The sequence below is a fragment of the Haplochromis burtoni genome, unplaced genomic scaffold (genome assembly GCF_018398535.1).
Source record: "Haplochromis burtoni strain Fernald_Lab_line unplaced genomic scaffold, NCSU_Asbu1 Contig_340, whole genome shotgun sequence".
Taxonomy (NCBI): domain Eukaryota; kingdom Metazoa; phylum Chordata; class Actinopteri; order Cichliformes; family Cichlidae; genus Haplochromis; species Haplochromis burtoni.
This window is the reverse complement of record NW_024582701.1, coordinates 643,201-650,769: the sequence shown is the minus strand read 5'-3', so window position 1 is coordinate 650,769 and position 7,569 is coordinate 643,201.

Below are 7,569 nucleotides of genomic sequence, written 5' to 3'. Positions count from 1 at the left end.
TGAGTGAACAAAATTCATTGCTGCGTGCAAGAAATGTATTTCAGTGTTTGCTATTATCCATACACACACACAATAGAAGCACCTCTCAATGTGTTGCTCGCGTTCTCAACATTTCTGCCCCTGCGTTCAACTCTTTCTATACACCGTTATATTTCTGCCACAAAACCAAGCAATCACAGACTTTAAAAATTCTAATTGGCTATTTTGGTATCCAATCAGCTCTCTAGCTGCTGTAGCTAAACCCAGGCAAATATCCCAGAATGCATTTCATCCAAAATTCAAATGAGGCAATGGCGGAGGAACACAGAGTGGCAGAGTTTGAAATATTACTCTTTCTGGGTCACAAAATAAACTTTTAAGATATTTTCAGATGAGAATGGTGCTGTGTAAACTTCAAATATCTGCTCAGTTTTTAAAGAAATCACATATTTGCACAAGTGCTATAACGTTTTTGGAGATGCCTGTTACCCACCAGCAAATAAGACACACAACTACAAAACAATTGTAAAGGACATGAAAATATATAATTCACCATAACGTTAAATCAATGAGAGCCCTGTGCTTGTTTCTCTGCAATGAACTAATGATGGACAATGGGGGACAATGACACCCGAAGTGTGCCATCATATTCTCTGATGTAAAATGTTCTGTTCTTATTTAAACAGCGGACTCTGAATTAAATCTAATATAAAAAAAATATTTAAATTCAGGAGGAAACATTTTCATAATATGACGGGTGAAATTCACAATAGACTGACAGTTCTCCAAGTAAGGTTGGTATTAAATAATACAGTCCAGTTATGAAGCTGAACTTTAATCTCCGCGAAACCGATTTACTCAGGAACAAATCAAACATTGAAATAAACCAAACATTAACATTTAGAAGCTGATCAGCCAGGGCTGGAATAACTCCAGCTTTGTGTCTTTTTTTTTTTTTTTCATTTTAGCTGAAGTACGGGATAAATCGCGTTCCTTTTCACCTTAATATGGATGTTGTATTGTATTGTGTATTGTAATTGGTCCAGCCCAGAGTTGATCATGACCAATTGGCTAATCCATCACCTTTCATTGTTTATACAGTTACAAAAACAAACAAGCAAACATAAAAATGAAATAGCACCATGGCCGATGGCCAGTCCAGCTATGCGGTCAGCTGGTGGGTAACAGGCATCTCCGAAAACGTTAGAGCACTTGTGCAAAAATGTGATGTCTTGATAAATCGAGCAGATATTTGAAGTTCACACAGCTACATTATCACATGAAAATATCTTAAAAGTTTATTTTGTGACCCAGAAAGAGCAATATTTCAAACTCTGATGCTAAACATGGAAATGCAGCCAAAATGGACCATACAATGGCCTCAGTGAACACATCAGCACATAAGTAGCGATGAGGAAACTCAATCACATTAGATATTAATATTACTATGAGTAAATTATATATATTATATATTCTGTTACATGGTTTAAAGAATACAATGTGATAATCACACATGAGAACGCTGTTTCCAGTTATACAAATTTATTTTATTTCACTATTAAAGAAACCAATTATGTGAATAAAAGCTCACCACAAGTACATCTCCTAACCCAGTCTTACAAAATTGCAGTTACAATAAAAACTGGGTATGGAACATGAACTGTTGGTGAGCTAAAAAACAATCCTGGTGCTGATGCTTGTCATTGAACGTTTTGGACAGAGCTCTTGATTGAAATGCCTACCGTTGTGTGTAGGCATTTCAGTCCAGATGTTATGGAGTTCAGTTCAGCTAAGATGTATTTCTAAAGCACTGGATCGCAAAGATAGCCGCTTCACGGCTGTTTATATTGTAAGGTAAAGACCATACAATATAAGAGAGAAAACCCCCCAGCAATCAGATGATCCCCTGTGAGCAAACCCTTGATGACGGTGTCTGTGAAGGTTCTCAGTCATCAAGGCCATAGTAGTCTAAGGAGCTTGGAAAGAAAAGCGCCTGGACTTCTTTAAGTTAAAGAAGTCCAGGCGCTTTTCTTTCCAAGCTCCTTAGACTTGGTGACGGTGGGAAAGAAAAACTCCCTTTTAACAGGAAGAAACTTTCGGCAGAACCAGGCTCAGTGAGGGGCGGCCATCTGCCTCGACCGGTTGGGGGGGGGCACAGCTGTTATAACCCCTGACGCAGCATAGCTTCTAATTCTGAAAGATACATAAATACCTTAAACCTGCACTCTATGCAGGACACCAAGTGATGACACGACTTGCAGTACTATAGGAGTCTATGCAGAAACAGTTTTCTCTCTTGAATCTCTGTAATTTTTTTGCTACTGAGTGTCTGGGTGCAGTCACTCATTTTGGGCCAATTAAATCAAATGAATTTCCACTGTCTAAGTTATACCCCCCACCCCTCCCTATTGAACCTGCGTTAACCAGGTTTAATAGGGAGGGCCAAAGTCGTAGTTGTGCTAAATTTCCTCGAATTCTCCTCGGAGATTTTCGAGTAGCTTCCTTTGTTCTTGAAAGTTCTTTTCCATTTGTCTCATCGCTTCCCGTCCATTCCACATCTTTTTGGTAAGGTCACTAACCTTATTTTCTAAGGCCTTATTTTGTTGTTTGAGTATGTCAACTTGGACATCGTAGTTGTTTATCAGATTGTTATGTCTTCCTGTGAAACTTTGAGTCTGAGCTTGCAACGCCATGTCTTCTGTTTTCAAGGCTTCCTGTAATCATACACGATTTTTCTTGACCTCTTCAAGCTCTCTTTTCATTTCCTCAAATTCATGGCACAACAACTCCTTTTCTCTGTTGGTCACGTTAAAATCATGTTCAGAGTCTTTCTCAGTGGCTTTGGAGATCCGTGATTCTCCTTTCACACCCTCATCGTGTGGTTTCAGTTCTTTTTGAGAATCACCACTCCTTTTGGAAAGCTCCTGGAGGTCCTGTTCAAGAAGTTCGTTATGCCTCAATATGTCAATTTCATGTGCAAAGCATTGGAGTTCCAGGGTCTGTCTGAGCTGTTCACTGTCCGTTGTTTTGTTTTCCTCATTCATGATCCTTTTTCTTTCTTCACTCTCTTGTAACTCTTTAAAGGCTGTGTTTGCCTGATGGAGCTCAGTTTTAACAGCCTGTATTTCCTGTTGCATGTCATCTTTTTCCTTTTCAAAGTCCCTTTTCAGCTCACACATGCGTTTTACCGTCACATCATTTTCTCTTCTTAAAGACTGGTTGTCCTTTTCCATGTCTCCCACTTTTATAACCAAGCCTGTCTTGCTGCTTTGCAACTCTCTGATTTCTGCCTCCATTTCCTGCATCACCTCTTTCTGTTGCTGGATCTCTTTGGTTTTGGAGCTGTTTAAATCCTTTAGAATTTGGTTCCAATATTCCAGCTCTTGAATTTTGAAGTGAATTGTTTCATTCTCTAGTTGCAGGTCTCTTTTCCTCTTGTTTTTAGAGAACCCACTTCGTTTGAAGAGAACTTCAATGTTTTTTTGGAGAATCTTGTTCTCATTTATGAGCTCTCTTTTTTGCTCCTTAAGGTCGGCGTTCTCGACTTTAAGGTCACGTATGGTAGAGTTTTGTTGTTTGAGAGTTTTATTCTCATTTTTCAGCTCTTTGATTTGCTGTTGAAGTTTTTCGTTCTCGGCTCTCATGTTGCATACAACAGGATTTGACAGACTCATATTTCAAATTGAAGTTGATGCTAAATCTCTGTACTAACTAAAAGATTTTTTAAAAAGACGGTCAACTGTGTCAGAAACGGAAGTTTCGAGTAGTTTAAGTGTTTTCCTGCCTAGTGAATTCTTCCACTCTCTTTGAAAGACTGACAAGAGTGAGAACCTCTCCCCTATTTATAGGTTTTCGGGTGCTGATGTCATAAAGAAGATCAGAGATCAAAGGGATTCTGGTGGAATGTCACTGTGTCTGGTCTGGGCAGTTCTGAATTGAATAATAACAAAATGCAGATTGATGGTAATTGTAACTGATAATGCTTAGATGAATTATAAACACCCAATAAATATTATTTAGAAATCCGAACTGTGGTGGAGGTGTGGTCCCTGGCTCAGCCGCAGGGGAGGAGTGATGCAGTGAGCTCAAGGGGGCGGTGCCAGGGAGGCTGCAGGGACAGGTGGTGATGATCTTCCTAACGAGGTTTTCCTTTTTATATAGTCAAGCCGGAGACCAGAGTGAGCAGGAGCATGTGCAGAAGACCAACCGGAGAGTTGGTGAACAGGTTGGCAAACCATGAAAGCCATATGTGTGGTGCTTCAACAAACACTCGCCCAGAGCGATCAACATAACAGTGTGTCGGGTTGACTTTTATACAAACAAACCAAAAAAACCAAAAACATGTCATTGTGAAGCTTTGGCAAATACTAGATTGGTCAACTGATGTGCCGTAAGCATCTGTCAGGCTCTCTGACAGTTAGTTAGTGTTGCCTACAGTTAAAATATGTAATTGTGGTGAAGAGTTAGTATGATTTTACATAAATGGAATCCACATTTAGGAGCCCTTCAGTAAATCCAGGCCAAGCTAAGAAGATGAGCAATGGGAGAAAGACCAAGGACAGAACACATGGAGATGACTGACCAGCGAGCTTTTAATGCTTAAACCTCGTCAAAGTAACTAGTAAGCTAATTTCATGCTTAAAACATGGAAATGCACCCAAAATGAATCATACAATCGTCTCAGTGAACACATCAGCATGTAAAAGGGAGCTACTTCAACAACTTCCAACAAAACGCAGTACTTCCACAGCAAAATATGCAAGGAAACCAGTAGCTAAACTGAAAATATCAACCCAAGATGCAACATCCTAGCTTTAAAATATTTTTCAGTTTTATTTAGTGCTGTCAGCGTTAATCTCGTTAAAATGACGTTAACGCCATAACTGCATTAATGCGGCAAATCTCCATTAACAAGTTACCACGGATTGCCCCGTGGATGGGGATGCACCGCGTTAGCGCCGTTAGCTCACTAACATCACTTTAATGACATTAATGCTGACAGTACAAGTTTTATTATCTTTAAGCTTAGGTTGTACTCCATTGTCGACATAGACAGCTGGAGACTGGGAGGCTGAGTCATTCCTACTTCTTTGAAGTCTGGTAGTTTGTGCATTCTTGTGCATTCATTCATCTTGTGGTTTTTTGGTTTGTTTTTTGTTTTTTACATTTTTTCACATTTTTTCATTTTTTTCCCATTGAAGTTATGCTTAGCTAGCTATTTGTAGTTTTTTGTGTGTTTGGAAATTTCTGTTACTGGATAACTTTTACCTGTGAAGAAAAGTTGTGTTTATCTTCGGGAATTTGTGGACTAAGAACCACGCGTCACATTTTATTCTTCTGCCTGCACCTATATTGGCCAAAAAATCCATTAGCTTCCACACTGTATCATTTTGAATAAAATAAATGTAGGTGAGAGCTTGGAGGCAGGTAATCGAAATGCCATTTAAGTAAAGTGCTAATGGAGCTGGACTGAAGTCATCAACATTATAGATGTCAGATGTCAGAAACAAACTACCGTATACTTTGACATGTCAGGGACGGTTTTTTTTTTCTTTTTCAAATTTCGAATGCCTCCATTGATTAATGTCTTTCAAGCTGTCACCATTAGCTTTTTCATTCCAGCATCATCTGTTGAACTAATTACATCACATCTTTGTCTGTCATATCTTTTAGCACAATTAGACCCCTTCACTTTGCAGACATGTGTGCTGTTATCAGGACTTCTCACTTTTAATTTCCTGTCTCTGTAGGTGATACACATTCATTCAGACAGCCCGTGTCTCCGTTTTCCTGCGCCACATATCTCTGGAGTGTATTTGTTTTCCTAACAAAAATGAAAGCGTGGAACTTGTCAGCTTGAGCGAGCCTGTTATTATAACATCGCCAGAACAGAGATGATGGACGAGGCAAATGAGTTGTAAAGCTTTCCATTCAGGGTTGTCGGACTACAAAGTGTGAAATTTGAAATGTGTTTCATCTTCTTGGAGCTTCTGTGTTGGATGGTTTTTTGTTTTGTTTTTTTGAACCGCTGTTTCCCGTTGTGGCCAGATTAGATCATGTCCCACCATCTGTTTATGTATGACCCATATAGTGCTGTCCCATGGTTTGCTGATAAACTGCTGAGCCTTTAACAGAAGATGGGAAAACAAGTGAAGGGTCCATTTCTTATACAACTTGACCTGGTGGTTGTACTGAGATTGTATGAAGTAATTTTACTGTGAATGTCAGGCTGTGAGGTAAAGCAACGTCGATGAAGTTCTGGTCACGAAAAACAAGATTATTAACACAGAAATAAAAAGACCTTTAAACTGAAATAAGTGTTGCAGTCTTGCACGAAATCTTAGTATCCATCAAAGAGCCAATATAAAGAGACAGACAACAACACTCGATCTATATCTAGCGCCAGTTTAGAATTGCTTGTTAGGTTAACAAGCATCTTCAGAAGAGAGCAGTAGTACTTGGAAAATAAAATACATGGTTATAGAATTACCATTGCATTCAGCTTTTTATTCAATGAGCCTTCCCTTTAGCTACAAGTCTTCCTATTTAATGTATTGCAGTACTTTTCTTACACTCTTCATCAGGTTTGTCTGGCCTCTATGGTTTTGCAGCTTTATTAACATTTGTGTTGGGAGTGTTCTAAATCATCAGATTCTTTCTACAATGCACTCCAATTCAAGTGATAAAACATTTTTTTTGGTTCCACAATGGCTTCCACATAAAGTTAATCAGGAATCAGTGAAGTAATCAATAAATAACCTGACCTACAAGCAAAATGGACAATAACATTAATGTCAATTAAATCTCATCAATATCCACTCCGGTCTTGGAACAATGGAGAACAAGAGCCTTAAACTATCATTTCAAAGGGAACATGCATACCCACACCCATACACACTCATTAAAATGTGCTAAGAAATATTCTATTCTATGTCCAAGTAGATAATGGAAGACAATGACCCCTCCACACACAGGAGTCCCTCAGCTGAGTCTAAAGATTGGTCTTTTGAAATTTCCTGAGGATAAAGGAGTGATTAAATGGTGTCCTCTCATTAATCAAAGGATAGATGTGCAGTAGAGCCTGAAGTCATGGCTTTCTTCTCACTGTGCCCACTGTGTGATATCAAAGAGGTGCTACAGTCTGAGAGCTGATTAAACATGAATGAAACTCAGTGCTGCAAAATGCCCCGGACCTACCAAGAAGTTCAAGCTCATTTTGTTCTCTCTCACTGTGACTATCCTGCCTTACTCATTTTGAACTGAGTGACTTCAGTGTTTAATGAATGCACTACTAAATCTTAAATTATGACGATTTATGATCCGGAGGGCCTCATGGCGTCACCTTGCTATTTACCATTATCCTCAGTTAAAGTTGAAAGATTTAGGGTAAGCCATCAGGGATATCCTCTAGTAGTGTTTCATCTCAATCTGTGAATAGCTCAATGTTGAGAGCAGCCTTTTATTGAGAATTACCTTTAGGCTGTTAAACAAGTCTTTTTGAAGGCTACTGATAATAAAGCAAGTCTTTTTCTCTTTACTTACAAAGACAGCTCCATGCAATTTGCTTTTTTTCGCAGTATTTCCATCTTC